This window comes from Lithobates pipiens, unplaced genomic scaffold, assembly GCF_037356315.1.
Source record: "Lithobates pipiens isolate NorthernLeopardFrog02 unplaced genomic scaffold, aLitPip1_a1.2 Scaffold_22, whole genome shotgun sequence".
Classification (NCBI taxonomy): Eukaryota; Metazoa; Chordata; class Amphibia; order Anura; family Ranidae; genus Lithobates; species Lithobates pipiens.
In genome coordinates, this window is record NW_027507784.1 from 220,767,077 (window position 1) to 220,793,722 (window position 26,646).

General features: G+C 46.5%; 1 protein-coding gene across 7 annotated transcripts in view; it reads left to right on the forward strand.

The window, feature by feature from the left end:
* Positions 1-26,646, forward strand: part of VPS35L (VPS35 endosomal protein sorting factor like) — a 1,440,208-nt gene that overhangs the window by 394,155 nt on the left and 1,019,407 nt on the right. The gene's annotated exons all lie outside the window — the stretch shown is intronic.

The following is a 26,646-nucleotide window of genomic DNA, read 5'->3' on the forward strand; positions in this document are numbered from 1 at the left end:
GCCCTATGGCATATAGTTGGACTAGTGCATTTTTGCAGAGGTCCATGACTGAGATATTGATCAGCTGAAGCACCAGGTGAAAACTCTTAGCCAGTCTGTGTCCCTTCCTGGGGTACGACTATTTAGAGTGGATAAGTACATCCAAAAGGGGTAAAGCTCTCTTTACCAATAAAGGAAGGTCAAACAGTTCTCCTTTAATCATGCAGCCTCTCCTAATGCCTGGGGTATCTGCCTTTTAGGTGGTCTGGACAGGGGCAGCATCAGGGTCTTGGGGCAGAGAGCCCATGAAGCAGAATGCTAAGGCCTTCTCATGAAGGAGCACCCCCACTCATTTCAGTGAGTGGAAAGGTTCTGCGATTCTCAGTCTGGCAGGAACAATGTTAAGAGCAGAGTTTTTTCTGCGTTTTTTTTTATTTTTTCTCTTGGTTACATCTAGACTTTCAAGAGCCCGGATGGCCCAGTCTGCTTTCGATCGGGTCTTGTTTGGGTGCTGCCTGTGGGGTCCTTGGGGTTGCTGATGCGGCAGTCTTTATGCTACAGTGTCCGTCTCCTCAAAGAATGCTCCCAAGGTTCCAGAGAAAAAAAAAGAATGAAGAGAAGTGTCTCTTTCTGGTCTCTGGATCAGCTGTTATCCCAGTCGGTGATGTCAGAGATTCCCTTACTGGAACAGGGGTTTTTTGCTCTAACTTTTTAAGGTCCCAGAGCCAAGTAGAGAGGTAAGACCCACTCTAGATCTCAGAGCTCTGAATCGGCACTTAAGCATCCAATCCTTTCATAATTCGATCGCCTGTGTCCATCCTGCAAGGAGGGGAGTTGCATATCTCCATGGGCCAAAGTTTCCCGCTTACCAGAAATCTCTGCGGTTTGAAATATAAAATTATTTTTTATCAATCGTGGCACTGCCATTCGGCTTAGCCACAGCACTACAAGTGTTCTGAAAGATTCTGGCACCTCCTTTAGCCAGGTTAAAAGCTCAAGTCATAGCATTCCTAGCCTATTAGAAGATCTACTTTGAATAGATCATTCAGTCTCAGGTCTAAAACCAAGAGTCTGATCTCGACTGTAGATAGCTGAAATATCTAGGTTGGATTCTCAGCCTGGGAAGATTCTCCTTAAAACCAAATACCATACAGAAGAAGGTATTCTTACACCAGACTTGAATCCGTTCCATTTTAGAACTAATTAAATTCATCAGGAAAGGAAAATTCCTTCATTTTGGCTGAGGAGATTTTTAGGGGAAATGGTGGCCTCCTTCAAGACCGTCCCTTGCGTGCAGTTTTATTCAGAGTGCTTCAAGACACCATCCTGTTGGTCTGGAATAAAGAGGATTCAGGCCTTGTTTGTTTCCAATACGTTTGGCTCCTGACATAGGTCAGAGCCTAAATTGATGGGTGTTATCCAGCAGGAGGGAAAATCTTTTATTTTTTATTTTTTTAAGTTTGAAAAAAAATTTATTGAAGAAATGAGAATACAATATATACTTATCTCCCTCGCAGGGGATTTCAGATAGTATAATGCTTGACAGGCATGACAATATCCAAGAAACAAATTCAGGACCCCTCCTAGAGAGGGAGAAGCCCTAAGTTAAACAACATCAAGGATGTTCAGTGGGTGTCAACCATTGTCCCAAGCCATAAAAACAGAAAGACAGGTAACAATAGGGCTTCCGGACAATATCAAGACCTCCATCTAAAAGAGAATTGACAAAAAAGCTGTTGAAAATAGCCGCTAGGCGTACCGAGGCCCCGACACCCCAACAGGGATCACACTGTGCCGGAGTCTCGGGGCCCCCCCACACCTGGAGAATGAACGGGAGGCCTTGTTGCCCAACCTTAGCAAAAAATTGTCTGGATTAATATATCAAAAAGAAGACAATTGAACCTGGTATGGGCCCCTGAATGTCTCAAATGCTACCATAGCTTAAGGCAACGTGTGAAGTTGAGACCCAGGAGCGGTCGGACAGATAATGTACAACTATCCATTTTATGGTCATTAAGAAATGAGCCTACCAAGGCCTGACCTGAGAACTAATATTCCCCATTTCCCAGTCCAGCTGGGCTTGAGGGAGGTGGAGACAAAGAGGAGAGAAAGAGATTAAGAAATAGAAAAGAAAGGGAAGAAGAAAAAAAGGGGGGTGGAGAGATAGGGTTACAGAGAAGGGTGCCTAAGCCAAGGAGAGTTTATGGGAGCCATTGTACGAGGCGGAACTGGGGGCTAGGTGTGAAAAGAGACATGAACCTGGTCTTAAAGGAGAATCCCAACAAAGTTGGCCCAAGGTTCCCACACCCGTTTAAATTTGTCCATTTTGTCTAGGATGGAGCTAGAAGTTTTTTCGTGAAACAAAATCCAAGTAATTTTTTGTTTAAGCGAAGGGAAGGAAACCCTGGGTGATTTCCAGGATCTGGCTATCGTCAATTTAGCTCCAATAAAGATAAAATGGATCAGGACTCGACTATTTTTGGATATCTTGGGTATCGGTTGATTCAGGAGGGCGATTGCCGGAGATTGAGGAATGGCTTGACCAGTAACTCTACGAATAAGGCCAAAAGTCTTGTTCCAGAAGTTTCTGATTCTGGGGCATTCCCATAGAATGTGGAGGAGCGACCCTAGGTGGCCACATCCCCTAAAACAAAGGGGGGATGACTGGGGGTAAAATTTTAGCTAGATGGGTCGGGACCAGGTACCAGCGGGTGAGCACTTTAATGTCCGCTTCCATCAGGGAGGTGTTGAGGATCCCCCTGAAGGCAGTAGTGAAATGGGAGTGCCAAGAGTCTAAGTCCCACTCGATACCCAAATCACGTTCCCAGCTCAGCATGTATTGCGCTTTTTCCTTTGGATCGGCTAAAGCCGAGTAGATCAGGGAGATGCCCCCCTTCACGTCCGTGGATGACGAGCACCAAAGTTCATAAGGGGAGACATGGAGGGGGAGGGGATGGTGGGAAGTCAGAGTGTGAAGGAAATGTGCTATTTGGTGGAACCTAAATCTTTCAGAGTCCGGCATTTCCAATTTAGAGATGCAGTGACTAAGTTTGAGCGGCCCGGATGGATTGAGAAAGTGTCCTATTCTGTAGAGGCCTTTGTCTATCCACCACTGGAACGCCCTAATATCCATCCCTGGCGGTAATGAGGGGTTATTGAAGAGATGAGTGAGAGGATGCCACTTAGAGGTGAGGATGTTGGATTTATAAACCGTGTCGCATAAAGCGAAGGAATGCGAGAGGTTAAGGGCCATAATTGGGGGTCTAGATTTCGGGGGGCACCACATCAGAAAATCAATAGTATTCTTAGGGATAGCGTGTCTTTCCATCTCTAGCCATTCAGGTTTCGGGCCTCTCGAATACACGTTAGATATCTGGCAGAGTTGCGCTGCCTGGTAGTACCACCAGAGGTTAGGCAGCCCAAGTCCGCCTTTCCGTCTAGGTCTGAACAACGTTGTCTTAGGGAGTCTGTGGTTAGACTTACCCCAGATAAATTTCATGATCGCAGACTGTAGGGTATGGATGTGAGATTTGGGTACCGATATCGGTAGGGAGCGGAAGAGGTACAGTATCCGAGGGAGGAGAGTCATCTTAATGGAATTGATCCTCCCGACCCACGATAGCTTGTGGAGGGACCATTGCTCAAGGTCCTTCTTGAGTTTCATAAACATGGGTGGGTAGTTATGTTTGTATAATTGTGCAATGGAGGGTGTGAGCTGAACCCCTAAATAGGGAATGGAAGAGGTACTCCAGGAAAATGGGAAGTGCTCCTTGAGCCTGTGAACAAGGTCTGGGGATACAGATATATTGAGGGCTACCGATTTGGCCATGTTAACATGCAACCCTGAAACCTCTCCGAAGGTTTGGAGGAGTTGGAGGATGTTAGGAGTAGAGGTAAGGGGAGAGGTTATAAAGAGGAGGACATCGTCCGCAAACAAGGCACATTTATGTGTTGATTGTCCGCACTTAACTCCCTGAATGTCTGGGTGGTTCCTGATGGAAATAGCTAAAGTTTCAATGCCGATGGCGAAGAGGATGGGGGATAGCGGGCAGCTCTGTCTAGTGCCTTTACGAATCAAAAAGGGTTCTGAAAGGTGGCCCTGGAGTCTGACCCGTGCCCTAGGTTGGGAATAAAGGGCTTCCAGGAGGAGAATGAAGTGAGGGCCAAAGCCCCATCTGTCTAATACGCCAAATAAGTACGGCCAGGTTAGTGTCCAACGCTTTTTGCAGATCTATAGAAAGGAGGAAGCCTTCCTGTGGGGGACCCCCATCCCACCCCGATTTAAGCAGGGAGTTGACGTCTACCGCTCGTCTTATCTGGTCCCGGTCCCTGTCTCCCTGGGATGAAGCCTACCTGGTCCTTATGGACATATGCCCCAATAAATGACCCCAAACGGTTCGAGAGAATTTTCGTCATGATTTTTAAATCGTTATTAATCAGAGATAGGTCTGTAATTGCTGACTAGGCTCTGGTCTTTGCCCGGTTTAGGGATGACCGAGATGTATGCTAGGTTGGCTTCGGGGTCCAAGGGAGATGCGCGGTTCAGGGAGTTAAAGAACCTGGCCAGATAAGGGGACAGAATTTCAGAGAAGGTCTTGTAACAAGGTGTGGAGAACTCATCAGGACCAGGGGCAGAGCCTTTCTTAAGATTTTTAATGACTGCTGTAATTTCCGATTCCGAAATGGGGGCTTCCATCATTGAACGGTGTGCGTCCGAGATCTTGGGAAGAGGGATATTGTCCAGAAAAGTTTGAAAAGACTGGGTGGTATTAGGTTCTTGGCTAGTATAAAGCTTCGAGTAGAAAGCATGGAAAGCATTCAAGATGTGTTGGGTTTTGTGTTGGGGAGCCGGAAAGATTTGATTTTAGGGAGAGCCTGGGTTCTAAATTTGGGAGATAGCTTTGCGGCGAGGAGAGGGCCGAATTTGTCCGAATTGAGGTAAAATCTGCCATTCACCCATTGCATATGTCTTTCAGCACTAGAGGTGAGGGCAGTGTTGAGGGCAATTTTAGCTGCATCCAGAAGAGCCAAGGAAGAGGCAGTGGGATGTTTCTTATGCGCTTTGCTTAAGGCCTGGAATTTTTTCTCAAGGTTAACAATGTTGATTTGTTTTTCGCGTTTGAGGCGCGGAGCTAGCTGTATAAATTTACCCCTCATTACCGCTTTGTGTGCCCCCATAGTACCCCAGGGGAGATGTCTGTAGAGTCATTTAAGCGAAAGTATTCTTTGAGGTCTCTTAAAAGGGCAGTACGATGAGCTGGGTTGGATAGTAAAGCTTCCTTCAATCGCCATTGTGGGGCAATTGCTTGGGATAGGCAGCCCGAAAGTGTCAGGGAAACCAATGAGTGATCCGACCAGGGCACCTCCACGATAACAGCGCGAGAAGCTAGGTGGATATCTGAGGAATGTAAAAAAATGTGGTCAATGCGGGCATAGGTTCTATGTGGGGCAGAAAAGTGAGTGAAGTCCTGGGCTGAGGGATTAAGTTCTCTCCAAGAGTCAATCATACCCAAGGCATGAAAGAGCCTAGCAATGCTAAGGCTCTGTTTGGATGGCCTTTTCAAGATGGCCCTATCATGGGCGGATTTGTCTAGCATGTGATCAAAGGCGACATTAGAGTCGCCCCCTATGATAACTTTCCCTTCCAAATGAGATGAGAGAAAAGTTAGCATGGAAGAGAAAAATTTAGCTTGGCCCTTGTTTGGGGCGTAATATGACACGATAAAGAGTGAGCCATTAATATGTCCCTTGACTAGTATATATCTTCCCTCCCCATCCCTAACAACTTGGGATAGGGAGAAAGGGGTGCGTTTCGAGATGAGGACAGCTACTCCCCTCTTCTTATCATCGGCATTAGCTAAAAAGAAAGTAGGGTAGTTTCGGTGCAGAAAGGAGGGGTTAAAGCTTTTAGGGAAATGCGTCTCCTGGAGGAGGACGATGTCCAAGCTCTTAGAATGATAGCCATGTAGTGCTTTGCGCCTTTTCATAGGGGAATTTAGGCCCTGAGTGTTGTGAGATGCAATCTTAAGAGGGTGTTGTTGAGGAGTGTCGTCAGCCATGGACATGAGAGAGCGCAAATACATGCTGGCTTTAATTACCTGATCCGAGAAACCAATGGTCCCGAGCCGGGGGATGCGACAAAGACCCAGTATCCTATAAGATGATAGCCAAATCACTCTCCTTGGAGGCACCTGAAGGGGAAGAGAAACAAAAGAACCAGTAAGAAGGAAAGAATAGAAAGAGAGAGAGAAGAGGAAGGAGAGCAGGGAGGGAGAGCCCGATGCCCTTTAAATGATCGGGATCGGTAGGAGGGCAACCCGCCAAGGGGTTGCGGTCCTGATGTCACCAAGGGGGGGTGAAGCCCCAGGGTCACAGCAGGTGGAGTGGCAAGCAGACCCGCTCTGGCCGTGCGGCACTCGCCATCTAGAAAGTGACACCTGAATCAAAACTTAGTTAACATGAAAAAGTAAATAACATATAGGAAGAACCATTCTAACTTCAACATAGTATCCATAATACAGGGTGAGGTCCGTATGAGGGGATCACTTAAGTCCCTTGGAGAAGTTAGAGGTCACCTGACTCGAGACAGGCAATTAGGGACTTGAGGGGAACCTCTGTAGAGGGGTAGGGAATAATGTTTGAGGGGGAGGGGGTTTAGGGAGGGTAGGGAAACTAGGGCCTTTCATAAAAAAGTGAATTGGGGAAACCTCGAAGTCCTAAAAAATGATGGAAAACAATAGTCAATAAGGGAAAAGAGGAGGGGGGAAGGGGGGTGTTACAAATTGTTCCAGGATGACTCAAAGGTCACGAAGGTGGGGACATCACTGTCCAGAGAACCATATGAGATGCAAAGAAAGGGACAGACCCTTGGAGGTCAAAACGGGGGTGTGATCATCTTGGGGGAATGGTATCCCGCTGTCTCTTTGATTGCTGCTTGATCCATAGGGGGGTCAGTGGGCTTGATGGCGGGGGTCTTTTAGATGAGCTCGGACGTGTCTCCATTTGTTCAGAAATAGACTCCTGAGCGATGAGCCCTAGGTGTAGGAGTAAGCGTTCGCCATTTTGGAAATTCGTGAAGCTGTGGGATTTTTTCTTGTAGTGGAATTGTAGGCGGAAGGGGAAGGCCCACCTGTATTTAATCGTCTTCTGTGAGAGAACCTCAAGTAGAGGTTTTAGCGCTCTCCTTTTTTGGATTGTAGTGGGGGAGATGTCTGCAAAAATTTGAATTTTGGCTCCATTGAAAAAGATGTCCTCTCTTGCGTGATTTTTTCATTATTTCCTCTTTAACCCCATAAAAATGTGGCTTGACAATAATGTCTCGAGGGAGGCCATCTTGGCGGGGGGGGGTTGCAAAACTCTGTGTGCGCTGTCCAGTTCAAGCCTCTGGTCTGGGATGTCAGGGATAATTTCCCTAATCAGGGCTTTTACAGTGTCATGAACATCTTCTTGCGATTCCGGAATTCCTCTGATACGAAAGTTGTATCGCCTGCTTCTGTTCTCTAAATCGTCGATTTTTGATAGGGCAGAGTCAAGCTGCTCTTGGAGTGTATGAATACAAGCAGTATTCTGGACCGTGCGGGCTGAGTTTTCATCCATTGCCTGCTCAATGTTATCAATTCTGGTTCCTAAGCTCTGGATGTCAGCCTTAATAGCTGAGGTAATTTGTGCAGCATTCTGGGCCAATCCCACAGCCAACATGTCAGAGAAACTGTTCAGGAGCTGTCACGTCAGGGGGGTAGATGGGCTGAATGGGGGAAGCTTGTGGCGAATCAGCCATGCAGCTGGAAGCATTAGACAGCGGGGAGAATGGGTTTCAGTCTGTAGCCTGCCCAGGAGGGATTCCTTGGATGCAGGAGAGGGGGATAGGTTCTGTGGGTTACGCACGGGCGCTGATGGAGTCATCCCAGGATTCGCCTTGTTTGTGGGGATTGCGGCCTCACCGCATGTTATTTTCGCGGTCGCCATCTTGGAAGGCTGATGGTCCGTCAGGCCGAAATGAAGTTTGCAGCTAACGTCCTTCTTAGCAGGCTGCCCCTGCATTCAGAAAGCTGCCCTGAATCTTCCGGTGTGCGGGGGGGGGGGGGGGATCTCCCCGGAGGTGTCCGCTGGGTATTGTAGCTGTAGCGAGCCGCGGATGGCCGGAGCGGTGCGGAGCTCCCGTTCAGAGCTGCTTCCCGGAAAGTCCCACGCATGCGCACTCCTCGGAGGGAAAATCTTTATCCTGCAAGGTGTTAACAGATGCCAGCCTTCTAGGCTGGGGAGCAGCCCTGGAAGAAGATTCTGTCCAGGGGAGATGGTCCAGGTTAACCACTTGGGTACCGCGCTATTGCAAAATGACGGCAACAGCGCGGACCCACATTTCCGGGACTAAGTCTATTGACGTCGTCCCGGATACGAGCGGCCTGCGCGCCCCCTGAGGGGCGCGCGCGGCGCGCTCTGTGATCGGCGAGTCCGTGAGACTCGCCTGATCACCGATCCGTGTAAGGGGTCGATCCCGACCCCTTATCACGTGATCAGCTGTCAGCCAATGACAGCTGATCATGTGATAAAACGGAGCCGGTAATCGGCTAGTATTCCTCCTCGCGCTGACAGCGCGAGGAGAAAAAAAAAAAGCAGATCGCCGACGGCCGTGTTCGGGACATCAGTCCCGATCACGGCCAGCAATTTAAGCGGACACCTGCCCCCTGCCAGTGCCCACCTGCCACCCGCAGTGCCATCCTGAAATAAAGTAAGTGCCCCCCTGTCAGTGCCACCCAGCAGTGCCCACAGTGCCACCCAGCAGTGCCCACAGTGCCACCCAGCAGTGCCACCCACAGTGCCACCCAAAATCTGCCTCAAAGGTGCTGCACCCCAGTGCCGCCCAGCAGTGCCACCTATCAGAGCCACCTATCAGTGCCACCTATCAGTGCCCATCAGTCCCATCTATCTGTGGTACCTATCAGTGCCCATCCGTGCCACCCATCCGTGCCACTTATCCGTGCCATCTTATCTGTGCCCATCAGTGCCGCCTTATCTGTGCCCATCGGTGCCGCCTTATCTGTGCCTATTAGTGCCGCCTTAACTATGCCTATCAGTGCCCACCAGTGCAGCCTATCAGTGCCCACCAATGCAGCCCATCAGTGCCCACCAATGCAGCCCATCTGTGCCCACCAATGCAGCCTATCAGTGCCGCCTAATCAGCACACTTCAATGAAGGAGAAAAATGACCCGTTTGCAAAATTTTATAACAAACTATTAAAACATGATTTTTTTTTTTTTTTTTTGCATCTTTTTTTGTTTGTTTAGCAAAAAATAAAACTCCGAGCTGTAACTAAATACCACCAAAAGAAAGCTCTATTTGTGGGAAAAAAATGATAAAAATTTCATTTGGGTACAGTGTTGTATGACCGCGTAATTGTCACTCAAAGTGCATCAGCGCTGAAAGCTGAAAATTGGTCTGGGACTGAGGGGGGTTTAAGTGCCCAGTAAGCAAGTGGTTAAAGGACCTTGCCTATCAACTTTGTTGGACGTTTTCAGGCAGTACATCTGGCCATAGAATCTTGGTGGTCCAATTACGGGACTGTCCTGGCAGGATTCAGTCTGATAGAGCCACGGCAGTGGCTTACATCGATCACCAGGGGAGGCACGAAAAGTTGTGCAGCCCAGAAAGAGGTGAATAATGTTCTAGCTTTGGCAGAACACAACACTCCTTACCTATCTGCAATTTTTATATTTCAGGCATACTACTTGAGCCGCCAACAATTATTTCCGGGAGAATGATCTTGTCATAAGATACGCACGGGTAAAGCGATCTGGCGCACAGCTGTGTGCAATAGGAATAAGCTAAAGCACACAAGCACACTCACAGGGTGTGACCCCCCTCGCTGACCTATAAAGGAAGTGAGGTCATCCAAACACACTGCTGGTTCGTCTTCAGCTTCCTGTGATTCCCACGTCTGTTCCTGTGATTTGTATTGCCTGTTGTGACCCGGATTGCCTCATCGACCTCGCTGATCTTCTCCTGTCCCGACCTCTGGCTTGACCTTGGACTCCTGCTTTCTGGACTGTTTGACTCTCAGCCTGCATCTGGACTTACCTGCTATCTCCTGTGTTCGACCCCTTGGTTTTTCTTTGGATTATCCTTCTGTCTTAGCGTTCCTGGTACTTGTCTTCTGATCTGGACTGTTTGACCCCTGGCCTGCCTCCTGGATTCTGCCTTTGCCTTACGGACTTGCTACCATTGCTTCTGGACCTTCCCACGGGACATCACCTTTCAGCTCTGCTCAAGCTACCTGCTGATCTACTAGCAAGTGACTGTCCTACTGGTAGCTTGTGCCTCTTGGTGCAACCACCCTCTGTGCCACCTTCAGGGGTGGTCTGCGCCGAGTCGCAACAGCGACCGCTTTCGGCATCTTGGCCTTGGTGAGTACATTTATATGATTCTCCATTAGAAGTCCTGTGCCAGCAAGTCTCTGCACTCACAGAAGCAGTACGGAAACTACAGGATGGCTATGCACAGATCGACAGCAGGTTTCAGCAACTATCCACAGCTCCAGCACCCACAAATCCTACGCAGGCCTCCGCCAGCGGTGCCTCCACCCGCTGTGATGGCGGTACCCGAACCACGAGTACCCACGCCTGAGCTATTTTCAGGCGAACAAAAAATTCAGAGCCTTTAAAAATGCATGCTCCTTGCACTTGGCTTTGCAACTCAGGACATTTTCTTCGGAGATCGTCAAGGTTGGGTTTATTATCTCTTTTGACTGAGGAACCCCAGGCCTGGGCCCATAGCCTTATGGAACAGAGAAGCCCCTTGTTAAACTCCATGGACACCTTCTTTGAGGCCATGGGACAATTATATGACGACCCTCAGCGTACTGCCACGGCTGAGGCTACCCTGCATGTCCTCTCACAGGGGAGGAGACCGGTGGAGGATTACACCGTTGAGTTTCGCAAGTGGTCAGCTGACACCAGTATCTTCGCTGCTTTTATTCAGGATCTCAAAATGATTGGTCGGCCCTGTTGCCATATGCAGAATTCGCCTACAACAATTCAATTCATACAACTACCAACCAGACTCACTTTTGGATCAACTGTGGGTTTCACCCTTCTTTCCTCCCCCACTCCATCCCAGAATCTACTGTTCCTGCGGTCCAAGATCGGATAACCACCATCCAATCTAATTTCCAAAGGATCCAGGAGACCATGCAGAAGGCCCAAATTTATTACAAGAAATGCCATGATAGGGGAAGGAAGGAGAACCCTACCTTTTTAAAATTGGCGAGGAAGTCTGGCGATCTGCCGCTAATCTTGAACTTCCTTATCCCACACACAAGCTGGGTCCCAGATTCATAGGACCATTCAAAATCAAAAGGGTAATAAATCCTGTAGCCTTTGAACTAGCTCTCCCTGGATCGTACAGGATACACCCTGTTTTCCATGTTTTCCATGCCTCCTCCTTTTGAAACCATTGGTCCCCAGTCCTTTTCCTGGAAGAGAAGTGCAGCCTTCTCCACCCATCAAGATTGATGGAGAAGATAAATTCGAAGTGCTAGCTTTACTTGGATGCAGTAAAGTCGGTAGACAAATACAATACCTGGTAAAATGGAAGGGGTATCCTTCAGAAGATAACTCCTGGGAACCATCCAAGAACCTTCATGCTCCCAAATTAATGAAGACATTCCATCAGCAACATCCTTGATGGCTAGCTTGGGCGTCCGGAGGCCGCCCCTTGGGGGGGGGGGGGGCGCACTGTCATAAGATATGCACGGGTAAAGCGCTCTGGCGCTATATGGGATCTGAAATGAAGCTGGCCTTGACTTTTATCAAGAGCCAGATCCAGGCCGTGTAAATGTCTTTTCCTGCGGCCTCTTGCTTCCCACTTTTGGTGCGTAGCTTATTCAGGAGGTAACACTGTTTATTCCCCCATCACGGAACCTCTAAATCCTTAGGATTTAAAATTTGTCTTGTCAGCATTGTTAAATCAGCCGTTTGAACCTTACGAGAAATTCTCTTTGTTCTTTGACAAGAAAGATGATTTGCTTGCCATTTCTTCTGGTAGAAGAGTATTGGAACTAACGGCTGTCTTGTAAGAGCCATATTTCATCATGCATAAGGACGAGGTGCTTTGATGTCCAAAACTGAATTCTTACCAAAAGTGGTAACAGGTTTTCATTTAAACCAAGATATTCTTCCTCCTTTCTCCCCAGAAGCCTTAATCTGGGGAAGAGAAAGCACTACAGTCTCTTGATGTAGTAATCAGAATCTATTCAGGTTCAAAACACAGATTTTGTTTGTACTACCAGAGGGTCCAAGATATGGACAGGCAGCGTCAAGATCCACTATTTTCCAAATGGATTTGTCAAGTGATTGATCAAACTTGAGCTCAAAGAAGAAAATTCTTCCTTCTCATATTAAGAGCACATTCATCCAGGGCGATTAGTGCCTCTTGGGTGGTGCATCATCAGGCCTCTATGGCTCAGATCTGTAAGACCGCAACATTGGTCTTTGGTTCAGATGTTTATCCAATTTTTTTTCTAATCGATATTAAGGGTCATGAGGATATTGCCCTTGGGCACAGCATACACTGCAGGCTGCAGTATGAGTCCTCTGGCCTTCTGTTTTTTTTTTTTTTTGGTGTGTCTCCCCCCCTTCAGTTGCCATCGCTATGGGACATCCCACATAGTAAGTACTATGGCTATGTGTCCCCTAATGTAAGGATTTTTAAAACGGTTTACCTGTAAAATCCTATAATTTGATGTACATCAGGGGACAGAGGTCCCTCCCTTCTTCTTATACACTGATTGCTTGGCTACAAAACTGAGTACTCCCAGTAATGGGATGGGGTTATATGGGGGAAGTTCACGCCTTAAGGGGCGTGCCAGTGTCCAGCACCTTATATGCTGATATAACCCACATAGTAAGTACTATGGCTCTGTGCCACCTGATGTACATCAAAGACCAGGGTTTTTACAGGTAAGGGGTTTTAAAAATCCTATATTTTGTTACCTAACAATAATCATTACTGGACACTATACCAAACCAAAAGTTTATGGCCTGCAGTAATTAGATCTCAATGGCAAATTAATGATCAGGAAAGACTGCACATGGGATTTTATAAAAAATAAAATAAAAATCTCTGGCTCTTGTCAGGTGCTGTTGATCCTTTCTACAAATAGGTGTGCTCAGCCTTATAGGTTGAATGTCACCCAGTGTTCAACCCAGTAGACTGAAGACATTGTAAAGGCAGAGTATCATTGGCTTGGAGATTTCTCCACAGCACCCTGCACTCAGTTTTATGATGTAGAGAGTGGCACTGATGTCATGCCAGTGTACATCAGTGTGGGCTACATGAGGGGGTTCGTTAAGATTCCCCTAGGTGTGCTTATTTCTAGAGTGAACAAGTGAAGCTGCTATAAGAACCTTATAGGAAACCTATTGCTGGGTTGTTTTTAAAGATCATTAGGATTGGCTTCCTTATTTGGCTTTACTACCTTGTGAGTCATTAACCTGAAGCAAGTATACTGGACCAAAGTTTAGAATTTACTGGCTGTTTCAAGTCAGTGATTCATTTGGGTCATCGTGTTACATAAACAGCACAAAAAAATAAATAAAAAATAGCACGTGTGGGTGACAAACCAGCATTGGCTAGTACAGGAACGAGGAGTAATACAGCCGCGACATACCATCAGGCATGGGACATAGTCATCCCAATATGTCTGCCATGCAAAATGTACATCTTGCTCTTACCACTCAAGATCTTCCACTGAATGTATGCATCAGCTGCAATGGTTATGCTTTACTGCTCATGGGTGTCATGCTGCATTCCCATATTTAAAGTCCAGACCATGTTCTATGGTTCATCACATCCACTGGGATCTTAAAGGAAGCCCTATTACCAGTGTGTTTCATTGAAAATTTCCTATCGGGGAGCTGCAAACATCTCTTAGCAATGTAGCTCAATAGCATAGTAGTTAGTATATAACATGTCATGTCACATGCCATATTTTGGGGGAGATGGCATAAATTCTATAGTTTGTACAAATCCAGTGCAAATACAGGGTGGATCCTGACCTGGAGATTAAAACATTAATCCTCAAACAAAATCGAGCAGGACCGTATAAAGCACTCTGCAACAGATATGAGTTTTCATAGTCCTAATACACCTACAGGGTTCTAATCCTCAAAGACCTGGACATTTAGTTCTGTATTCAGCCCCTGGGAGGGGGAGGAACCTCTGTAGAGAAGAAAGGTAGGCATTGAGTGAGTTATAGAATGCACAGGACCTGGTGATTTTAATAGGAGTGATGAAGGTGGCAACATAGTCCTCATCAATGAAGATCTGTATATGAGAGAGTTGAAATCTCAACTTGATCTGTCGACATAAAGTTAAAGCTGAAGATCTCTTCCCAATACTAGGCCTTTATTACAAATTGGCAATCACAAGAGAGGTGGGAATATTGAAAAAAAATATGAATATCTAGAAATCAATGAGTACAATACATCCACCTTTTTATGTTATCCCCAAAGTACGCATGAGCCTTAAACCCCCACCCCTCACCAGGTAGGCCCATTGCATCAGCTTTAAAAGGCCACATGGAGACATTGGTTAAGTACATGTCTGTTTTAAAAGAAATGGTTCCACACGGAGTGCTATGACCAGGGTACAAAGGCTGTGCTTTCAAAGATTGCAGATGTGAGAGTTGAAGAGGAAGCACTCTTGCAAGAGTTGATGTGAAAGTCCCTGTATACCTCAATTCCATATACATGTGGGTTGAGAGCTGTTTTTCTTGGATCTAAATTTGTCCACAAAATGAATTCCTACTGCAACACTTTGAATTTACTTTACCTAATACTGTCTTTATTTTTCCCCATAAATGAAAAAAGGATTCTCAATGGGAGACCCTGAGTCCCCTCCTATGCATGTTTCCATCTGGAATATTAAGAGGCGAATGTGGTTTACAACTTGCCTGCTATACCTTCTAATAGGGTTTTACTCTGACTGAGGTACATAGATGATGTACTGTTGATTTGGAGAGGCTCAGCGATCGTTGCATGATTACCTTTTGCGTTCTAAATGAAAAATTACAGTAAAATGACCTACGCCTTTGTTCAACATCAGATCTAGAAAATCTGTTCTCTAAGAAAAATGGGGGCTTAGCCACAAGGATGTTTTGAAAATAGACAGCCAATACTTTGCTGTGAGCAGATGGCCACCATCCTAGATCACTTATAAACGGAATTCTGACCGGACAGTTTCTACATATCCAATGAAACTGTACAAAGGTTTTAAGGCTAAGGAAGGACAGGTGTATGATTTCAAGAAAAGGGTTACTCCAATTACCCCAGACAGATCAGGGAGGCTAAAAAATAAGTAATTGCGTGTCATTGGGGTACCTTTTGTCGGTTAATTGCACAGACAATAAGCTTTGGCATATGTGCAACAATAATGGCGCTAAACACCTGTCCTGCAACTGCTGGCAATAAGATGGTATACAGTGCATCCAGAAAGTATCCATTGCTCTTTACTTTTTCCACATCTTGTTATGTTGCAGTCTTATTCCAAAATTAATAACTTCATTATTTTCCTCAAAATTCTACAAAAAAATACCCCATAATGACAATGTGAAAGAAGTTTATTTGAAATCTTTGCAAATTAAAATAAAAAAAAATAAAAAGATCACATGTGAATAAGTATTCAGTCTTTGCCATGACACTCATAATTGAGCTCAGGTGAATCCTGTTTTCCTGTTTCCACTGATCATCCTTGAGATGTTTCTTGAACTTGATTGGAGTCCAGCTGTGGTAAATTCAGTTACTTGGACATGATTTTGGAAAGGCACACACCTCTCTATATACGGTCCCATAGGTAATGGTGCAAGTCGGAGCACAAACCAAGCCATGATGTCCAAGGAGTTGTTTGTAGACCTCTGAGACAGGATTGTATCGAGACACGGATCTGAAAAAGGTTACAGAACAGGTTCTGCAGCATTGAAAGGTCCCAATGAGCATTGTGGCCTCCATCATCCATGAATGGAAGAAGTTTGGAGCCATCAGGCCTCTGCTTAGGGTCATTGTCCTGTTGGAAGATGAACCTAGGAAAACAACCAAGATAACGGGACAACTCTGTGAATGCCCTTGAGTGCCCCAGCCAGAGCCCAGACTTGAACTGGATTGAACATCTCTGTAGAGATCTGAAAATGGCTGTGCACCGACGGTCCCCATCCAACCTGAGCTTCAGAGGTCCTGTGAAGTAGAATGGGAGAAACTGCCAAATATAGGTGTGCCAAGCTTGTAGCATCATACCCAAAAAGACTTGACTGTAATTGGGGCCAACCTTCAGGCTGCAGCTTGTTTTGCACAGAGTGGCCCTGATCATCCTCTTCTGGGGTCCCCTGTTGGCGCTGGTAGCTCCTCCCCGCATCAGATAAGCCCCTAGGAGAAGCACTCTCCAAGGGGGTTACCTTGCGGCATGCTCCCAAGTCCAGCATTTGGCGTCCATAGACACGAATGCCGGACTCGGTCCCGCCCCATCATTGGATTTGATTGACAGCTGCGGGAGCCAATGGCTGCACTGCTATCAATCTGTCTAATCAAGAGCCGGGACAGCACATCTCTGCCGAGGAAAATACAGGTCTTGGGTAAGTAAAACGGGGGGGCAGTCACTGACAGTTTTTTCACCTTAATGCATAGACTGCATTAACCGCTTGACGAACACCTCACACAGATATACATTGGCAGAAGGGCTCGTACAGGCAAACTGCCATACCTATACATTGCCCTTTAATAGGTGGCCTTCGGGCCTGTGCACCCGTGGCAAGCTCCGTGAGCCGGGTCTCGTGGACACGATCGCCGCAGGGATACCCACGATTGTCTCACGAGGAGGAAGAAAGGGGAGATGCTAATGTAAACAAGCATCTCCCCGTTCTGCTTAATGACAGTGTTGCTGATCTTTGCTCCCTGTGATCGGGAGCAGAGATCAGTGACATGTCACATGTAGCCATGCCTCCCCAGTTAGAAACACTTCCCTGGGCACACTTAACCCATACACTGCCCCCTAGTGGTTAATCCCTTTACTGCCACAATAATTTGCACAGGAATCCATGCATTTGCACTAATTGCTGTATAAATGACAATGGTCCCAAAAATGTGTCAAACATGTCCGATGTGTCCACCATAATGTCGCATTTACGAGAAAAATAGCTGATCACCGCCATTACTAGTAAAAAAAAAAAAAAAAAAAAAAAAAAAAAAAAAAACTAAAACTATCCCCTATTTTATAAACACTAGAACTTTTGAGCAAACCGATCAATAAATGCTTATTGCGTTGTGGTTTTTTTGTTTTTTACCAAAAATATGTCGAAGAAATCGGCCTAAACGGAGGAAAAAATATATATATATTTTTGGGGGATATTTATTATAGCAAAATGTAAAAACATTTTTCAAAATTGTCGCTTTTTTTTGTTAATAGCGCAAAAAATAAGAGGTGATCAAATACCGCTAAAAAGCGCTGTTTTGGGAAAAAAGGAAGTCCATTTTGTTTGGAAGCCACGTCGCACGACTGCACAATTGTCAAAATGATGCAGTCCCGAATCGCAAAAAGTGCTCTGGTTAGGAAGGGGGTAAATTCTTCCGGGGCTGAAGTGGTTAAGGTGAAAAAACATGAGTGTTTACAACCAGTTTAAGCAAAGTCTGTATATTTTTCTATACTAGTGTTTTGTTTTTGTTTTTTTGTTTTTTTAAATTTGCAAAGATTTCAAACAAACTTCTTTTCTTTAACATGATCAATATGGGGTATTGTTTGTAGAACTTTGGGGAAAATAATGAATTTAATCAATTTTGGAATAAGGCTGTAACATAACAAAATGTGGAAAAAGTGAAGCAATGTGAATACTTTCCGGATGCACTGTATATCTTTTTCCTGGAACAAATATGTATAAAATTGCAGCGCTAAAAAATTAAAGCATTACACCCTCTGGGTGATCTATGTACATTGCAAGGTGTAAAACAAACTTTGTTGCAGATTCCTACCTTTTTGTTATTCTGAAGAAATCCATTTGTTTGTCTCTGCCTCTGTTCTGAGTGGTTCTAATGGAAGTGGTTTCATAATTACCTGTCAGGTGTGGCAGCAGCAGGGCAATAATGAGGAAATCTGTTGGGCCTGCATCCCTTTAGACGGGTTTCCATTGACAGTATCTCTCCAAAAATTAAATTTTTGTTGCAGCGTTTGCCTGAAATCTGACTTGTATCTTAGTGCAGATTTCTGGGAAGATTTGGTGAGCCAATCGCACAAGCAGGAAATTATGTTTCTAGGAAGTGGTCAGTACACCCTCTGTACAGTACAACCCCAGGTAGCCATATTGCAATGCATTTAGAAAATCAGAGTTGCAGATTGAAAAGGAAAGGTAATTTTTAATAACATTCAATTACAGTATGATTAGTTTTGCAATTATATGCGCTATATTTTTTCTTTATATATTTTTATTTTTTTCCCCCCACTAAACCACTTGCCGACTGTGTCACGCAGATATACTGTGGCACAATGGCTCTCCTGGGCGAAATCCCATATGGGTAAGTCCTACCGTTTTTTGGCCACGAAGGGCGTGACCCGATGCACGTGGTCGGTGAGCACGATTGCTGCAGGCCACATGCGATAGACAGTATGGGGACACACAAATCCCTGTGCTGTCAGAGGAGAGTTATATAGTTTCTTCCTAGGAAAGAAGGGAAAAAAAGCAATGTGGCTCCTCTCCTAGACACTCACATCCCCACACAGAACATGCTGAGGGAACACCCTAGTGTTAACCCCTTCCCTGCCAGTGACATTTACACAGTAATCAGTGCTTTTTTATAGCACTGATCATTGTATAAATGCCAATAGTCCCAAAAAGGTGTTAAGTCTCTGATCTGTCACAATGTTGAAGTACCGCTAAAAATCGCAGATCTCTGCCATTTACTAGTTAAAAATAATAAAAATGCCATACATCTTTCCCATAGTTTGCAGACGCTATAACTTTTGCGCAAACCAATTAATATATGCTTGTTGTTTTTTTTTACCAAAAATATGTATTAGAATATATATTGACCTACATTGATGAAGAAAAAAAAAAAAAAAAAAAAAACTTTTAGGGATATTTATTATAGTAAAAAAAAAAAAAAGAAAATATATATTTATATATTTTTTCAAAATTCTCGCTTTTTTTAAAATTTATTTTTTATAGCGCAAAAAATAAAAAAAAACAGAGGTAGTCAAATACCACCAAAAGAAAGCTCTATTTGTGGGGGAAAAAAAGGACACAAATTTTGTTCAGGTACAGCATCGAACCACACAAAATACTCTGGCCAGGAAGGGGGTAAAATCTTCCAGGGCTGAAGCAGTGAAATAAATGAATAAACTGATTCTTAACCGCTTGCCAGTCACGCTATAACCAAATGGTGGCTACAGCATGGCCAGCTTGTTCTGGGAGTCCATCATATGACGCCTTCTGTGCTCGCTCTTTCCATGCGCTCCCTGGGACATTCATCCAGAAGTGTCTATGCTCGCTGGGTCCCCAGTACCCCATCACGGATCGGGGTAAAGACAATCACAGCGGCCCTTTTACTATGTGATCGCTCTGTCCAATGACAAAGCATTCACTTTACCAGCGAACCGGGATCGTGCCTGGTTCAGCTCACGCTGCTGCAGTGTTTCTCCTCTTCTCACATGTTGAGGAGAGAGAAACCCTGCAGCGGCATGAGTTTGCGTAATCTTGTGTGCCCTACAGTGCTAATCATTGCCCTACAGTGCCACTACAGTGCTTATAAGTGCCTTGCGTTGGCACTACAGTGCCCTTTAGTGCCTCTATAATGCCACAACAGTACCCTTCGGTGCAACTACAGTGACATACGATGCCACTACAATTTCACTACAATGCTCATCAGTGCTCTATGGTGCCACTACAGTGCTCATCAATGCCCTATGTCACTACAGTGCCCATTAGTACCACTACAGTTCCCTACGGTGCCACTACACTGCTTATCTGTGCCCTATGGTGCCCCTGCACTGCTTATCAGTGCCCTGTGCCGCTAGAGATCCCTACTGTGCCACTACAGTGCCCATCAGTGTCACATCAATGCCATAATGTGCCACTACAGTGCTGTACGGTGCCACAGTGCCATATGGTGCTCATCAGTGCCACTACAGTGTCCATCAGTACCAGTACAATTTCAGATGGTACTCATCGGCTCCCTATAGTGGCGCAACTATGCTCATCAGCGCCCTTCGCACTACAGTACTCATCAGTGCCCATCAGTGTCTGTGTGCTCATTCGTGAACTACAGTGCCATCAGTGAGTGTTAATCAGTGCCACTACAATGCTCATTCATGCTACTACAGTGCCCCATTAGTGCTTATCAGTGCCACCCTATCCGGGGATCCTCATCAGCACCCATCAGTGCCGTAAACGTGTAAAAAAGAAAGTTTTAATTTCTCTTATATTCACCGACTGACACAAATTCTCTAGACCATTGGATTGTTATGCCACTTTCAGGAGAGGACTAGTCATTACATGTTAACATGTGATAGAACTTTCTAGTACCGCCCAAGGAGTGGTCCCTTACATAACAATCCCTCAGCATGCTACTGCAGCCTCAGTTTTATTTTGCGTAGTGAAGGACCTAGGAACCCAGACGGGCCCATCAGTCCTTTTTATTTTTTTTATTTTTTTTTTCTGCAGAAGCTTGGCTTTTTGGGCAAGATGATAGATCCTGTGATCTGCTATCAGCCGGCTGGGTAACAGGCTGGATACCCTTCCTTGTAGTCTCCTCAGCCTGGCCATCGAGCGTGTGCATGTTGCAGCTATGCGCTAGGCCGGACACGACGAAACCTCAGCTCCAGAGGTAGTCGTGAGCTTTTATTCTTCAAGCTCACATGACTGGGCTACCGATGTCTGCATCAGTGTGCTGAGGCCAGCAGCCACCCTGTACTGATCAGAGAGTGGGTCTGTAATGGAATGTCTCCCTGCTCTTCAGGACTGGTAAGTATAGCTCTCCCTGTCTCTGGGAGGTAGATTCAGGGGTCCCTCACCTCCCTCTCTTATTTTCTCACCCTATCTTCCCTCCCCCCCCCCCATGGGGGATGCTGTATGTGGCTGCTGAGTGGTGTGTGTCTGTACAGGTGCTCTCCCGGGGAGATGGGGGGTTTCTCACCTTTGGGAGAGCTGCGCTAGCTGGCTGCGTCCTGAGTCCTGTTTCTCATGTCCCTGGAGGTGCCTGTGTCCCTTGCATAACTGATCACCGCCATTTGTTTCAGCTCTGTCCCTCATGGTTTCAGCATTATCGGCCATCTTAGGTGGGGGCAAGCATGCTCTCCTGGGCTTCGGCGGCCATTTTCCATGTGATATGTCCTTATACTGGATGCTGGCAGCCATTTTCTAGAAGCCTGAAGACTCTTTTCAGCTTTCTCTAGGGGCGGCATGTGTCCCTGTGCTCCGGTGGCCATTTTCCCTGCATTTTATGTCCTTCTACTAGATGCTGGGTGGCCATTTTCTTTGAGCCAGAGCACATTGCAGAGTGGTTTCAGCACCATTAGCAGCAGCTTCCACTGACACAGAGATGATTCCTCTGCACCTGAGAGCCAACAAAGACCACAGGCACTACCTGCTGGATAGAGCAGAACCTTTCAGGGTAGTGAGTGCTGCGGGAAAGAGCCTCTCAGCCGGCAGCAGTAAGGAGGGTGGGACTGTCACTGTCCTAAGTCCCCTTCAGGTAGCTGACAGGGTAGGGTCAGCATGGCCTCAAACTGGGTTTCTTCCCCCGAAGTCCAGGCAATTGAACCGTTTCGCCTGCGGAATGTGCAGTGCCCTTGGACGCCTTGTCGGCGGTCCTCAATTCATTGCCGAGATGGAGGCCGTACATGGTGCTAAAAAGCGCCCCCATCCCCCCCCCGTCCTCTAGGGAGAACTCTGACGCAGACTCGGGCCCTGCTGAGGCTGGTAACCCCCGCTCTGTCGTTTCAGGTGATGCTGACCAGGACTGTCCCTGGAACCACAAGCCTGCAAAGAAAAGTTCTACTACATGAAGGTTTGCCCCCACCCATGACTCGTGTGGGGGGGGGTCACCTTTGGGAGTTTGCAGCCCAGTGGTCCTCTCGACTGGTCGACCAATGGGTTGCAATCTGATATCCTACGGCTACAAGATGGTTCCTCTCTTGGCCACAAAACAGATTCTTCCCCTCCAGCATACCCGTTCTCCCGGCTCGCCGGGAGGCCCTCTTGGGGGCAGTAAGGGACCTGCTGAATCGCGGGGTGATTGTACCTGTTTCAGAATGTTTCCAGGGGTTCTCCTGAAACCTGTTTGTAGTTCCCAAGAAGGAAGGGGTACATCCAATCTTGGATCTAAAAGCCCTCAATCACTTTGTGAAAGTGCAGAGGTTCAGAATGGTATCCGTTCACTCAGTAGTTGCTGCACTACATTAAGGGGACTCCTTGGCGTGCTTAGACATCCAGGATGCGTACCTGCACATACCCATATGCCTCCGGCATCAAAAGTTTCTGCGATTGCAGTCAGGGAAGCCCACTACCAGTGTTTGACTCTCCGTTTCGGTTCGGTATCAGCCCCCTGAATCTTTACCAAGGTATTGGCTCCTGGGTTGGGATCGCGATCGTGGGTTACCTAGATCTCCTGAGATCTAGGTAACCCTCCCGGGTGTCAAACTGGCAGGCGGACTATAAGTTGTCAGATGCTGGACCAAGGAGAATGCACGTTGCATCCGGAGGTGTTGAGGCTACTGTGCCTGCGGTGGGGCACACCAGACGTGGATCTTCTGGCCTCCTGTCTCAATCGGAAGGTGCCGAGATTCATGTACAGGACAAGAGATCCGTGGGGAGATGTCAGAAGCGCTGGTGGCTCCAGATCAGTACCAGCTGTAAATCAGCGACCTGGTCATCTGTCCACATGTCCACACGTTTACAAAGTTCTACAAGGTAGATGCCAGTGCATCGGGTGATGCCTGTTTTGGCTGCAAAGTCTTGCAGGCGGCTGTATAGTTGCAATTGCATATGTAATTTTTTCCTTTTTTCCTGTTTTTTTTTTTTTTTTTTTTGGTAAAAACGCAGTACCTTTTTAAGCGAATGCACTGTTGCATGCATTACCACATTTTTTGGTGCAGTTGGAGGGTAGTGCTTCTCCGTTGAGCACCCTATTGTGGTGGTTTTTACACACACACTCGTTTTTTTCTGGGTAAACTTTGTACTAGCTCCCACATGCCATGGTGGATGAAGTTTTATGCTGTTTTCCCACCCCTTATTTTGACACTGCTTGGGGATGTCCCAATGGTCTAAAGAGAAGATGTGTCAGTCGGTGAATATAAGAGAAAATAGGATTTTTTGTACTCGCCGTAAAATCATTTTCTCTGTGATTCACTGACTGACACAACACCCGCCCCTCATTTTTCTTTATGTTATACTGCTTGTTGACGTACTGAGGCTGCAGTAGCATTCTAAGGGGTTGTTACCTAAGGGACCGCCCCTTGGGCGGAACTAGAATGTTCTAGTTTTATTATCACATGTTAATATGTAATGCCTAGTCCTCTCCTGAAGGTGGCATAACAACCCAATGGTCTAAAGAGAGAAGCTGTGTGAGTCGGAGGGGGGGGGGGGGGGGGAGGGAGAGGGGGAAGGGTGGGACAGATGCTCCACCCTTTTCCAGCATCACCACCGTAGAGTTAGGCTGCCCCATTCAGACTGTGACAGGTTATAATCGCTCAGGTCCTAAAAAGGGATTTTCCCTCGAGTGTATAAACCTATTCCATAGAGACCATGTTTTCCTAAATGTATCTTGCCTATTTTGGGATGTCAGGATCAAATCCTTCATTTTATTTATTTCCTCCACCTTTTTCAACCACATTGCTGCAGTCGGAGGGCGTTGCTGCTTCCACAGACTAGGGATACAGGATTTAGCTGCATTGGTCAAATGGCACAATATGGATTTTTTATAGCGTTTCGCGGGTAAGGTGGATACATGAAGTAGGAAGAAGGCCGGGTCATCCGGCACCTGAAAGTCGGTGAATTTCTGGGATACTTCTCGCACTACCATCCAGAATGCTGTCAACTGGGAACTAGCCCAAAACATGTGCAGCATCGTTCCCCTTTCCTCATGACATCGCCAGCAAACTACCGGCGCATCAGGGAAAATAGTGTGTAAACGACTAGGCGTCAATTACCACCTCGTCAGAATCTTATTAGTCTCCTGTACTTTGGTGCACAGTGAGGATTTACGGGAGAAACCAATCATGTTCTGTTTCTGGATCCTGGTAAACGTGCGTTGAAGCTCCACTTCCCACTTCGCTGTACACGGCAGAGCCGGTGTCAGGGCAGGAGTGTTCAGGAGGGCGTACATCTGGGATAGGGCCCGTGGCAACGGTTCCTTCCCTGTCGCAAATTCTTCAAAAGGGGTCCGGGGCCTAGAATATTCACAAGGGTTCGGGATACTTTGTAGAAAATGATGTAGCTGCAGCACATTCCAGAATGGGAGTCTGAATGTGCCCACAGGATCCGATAGTTCTGTCAAAGTAGGCCAGCCCGCAGGTCGTACGAAATGCGCTGCCGTCACGCAATTAGATTCCCTCAGTGCCTGAAAGTGTGCGGAGGAGTTTCCCGGGGGGAATCCAGGATTGCCCAGAATCGGAGTTAAGGGCGAAGTCTTAGTCGTCAGAGAAGATTTAAGCAGTACTTGAAGATTTTGTTTTAGGGTGTTTCCTATCAATGGGCGTAATTTTGTCTCTGAAGGGAGAGTCCCAGCACCATAGTGCACTGCCCAGGGGTACGTTCGCTTTTTGTTGTTCTTTGTGCCCACAGTTGGAACGCTTGATGTTTACTCCAGTCAAGTACTCATCCCACGTCAGATAACGCCAGTCCTCCACACTGTTTTGACAGGGAGAGTTGAGAACGAGGAATTTGCGTTTTTTTTTTATCAGCCCAGACAAACCGAGTAAAAAGGGCTGTTTAAAATAGGTGGTATCATCCTAATCGGGAGGGCCTGGAAAAGGTAGAGAAACTTGGGCAACACACTCATTTTCAAGAGGTTACACCTCCGAAACCAGGAATGCAGTCCTCCACGCCACAAATCTAAGAGCATCTTGGTTTTTGCCAGTAACGGGGGAAAGTTACACTCGTATATGCGAGTCAGGTCGGGTGAGATATTCTTGTCAGGGTGGAAGATGTCCATCATAACCTAAAGCTGGATTGTATGATTGGGAGAGTACGTTCCGGGATAACTATAGACTTGTGCACAACAGAAAATTTCATTTAGTTTCGGTTCATTGTCATTTGTAAAATACATCATTTCGTTCTGTTATATTCATTATGTTACGTTAATACGTTTTCGGATAATTCGTTATTATTCGTAGAATGTCGAATTCATTCGTTCGTATTCGTTGAAATTCGCTATTTATGTATGTATAGACATTTGTGATGATTCGTAGTTTGGAAAGTCGTTTGTTTATTGAATCTTTTAACACACATAATGACAACGTCTCTTCTCCTCGGCTCAAATACAATACCACACCCTTCTAACTCAGTTCTCAGGAATGCACTTTGCCAGTAATCCAACCTCAGACACAAAATTAATTAGCTGATTGGACTATAAGTTTTACTTTGAGCTGACCTTTTGTTTCATTAGATCTTTAACCACTTGAGATCCGCGCTATAGCCAAATGACGGCTACGGCGCGGATCTCCTTTTCCGGGACTACGTCTATTGACATAGTCCCGTGTACGAGCGGCCTGCGCGGCACGCTCTGTGATCGGCGAGTCCATGAGACTCGCCTGATCACCGATCCGTGCAAGGGGTCGATCCCGACCCCTTATCACGTGATCAGCTGTCAGCCAATGACAGCTGATCAGGTGATATAACGGAGCCGGTAATCGGCTAGTATTCCTATAAGAAAAAAAAAAGCCGATCACGGCCAGCAATGCAAGCGCCCACCTGCCCCCTGCCAGTGCCCACCTGCCCCCTGCAGTGCCACCCTAATAAAGTAAGTGCCCCCCGTCAGTGCCACCCAGCAGTGCCCACAGTGCCACCCAGCAGTGCCCACAATCTGCCTCAAAGGTGCTGCACCCCAGTGCTGCCCATAAGTGCCCAGCAGTGCCACCTATCGGTGCCCATCAGTGGTACCTATCAGTGCCCATCCGTGCCACCCATCCGTGCCACCCATCCGTGCAGCCTTATCTGTGCCCATCGGTGCCGCCTTAACTATGCCTATCAGTTCCCTAAGCAGATTGGGCAGGGATACTTCCGGTTTAGTCAGCGAGAAGAGCATATCATCCACGTAAGCCAATACTTTATGCTGATCTCGGCCCTCCCCACTCCCTGTATATCCGGATTTAATTTAATTGTGGACCGGAAGGGCTCTAACATAAGGGCAAACAAGAGGGGACAATGGGCACCCCTGCCTCGTTCTGTTTGCTATCCGGAAGGGGTTAGATAAGACCCTATTTGCCTTTACGTGGGCGGTCGGGCTTGAATATATTCCCTCTATCCGGTTGAGCATCACCTTTCCTAGCCCAATATGTCTCAGGACTGTGAACATAAAGGACCAGTTAACTCGGTCAAACGCTTTTTCAGCATCTGTGTTTAGGAATATACTCGGATTTCTTGGAATTCACAATATGTATAAGATTCAGGACTTTCGTGGTACTATCCCAGGCCTCTC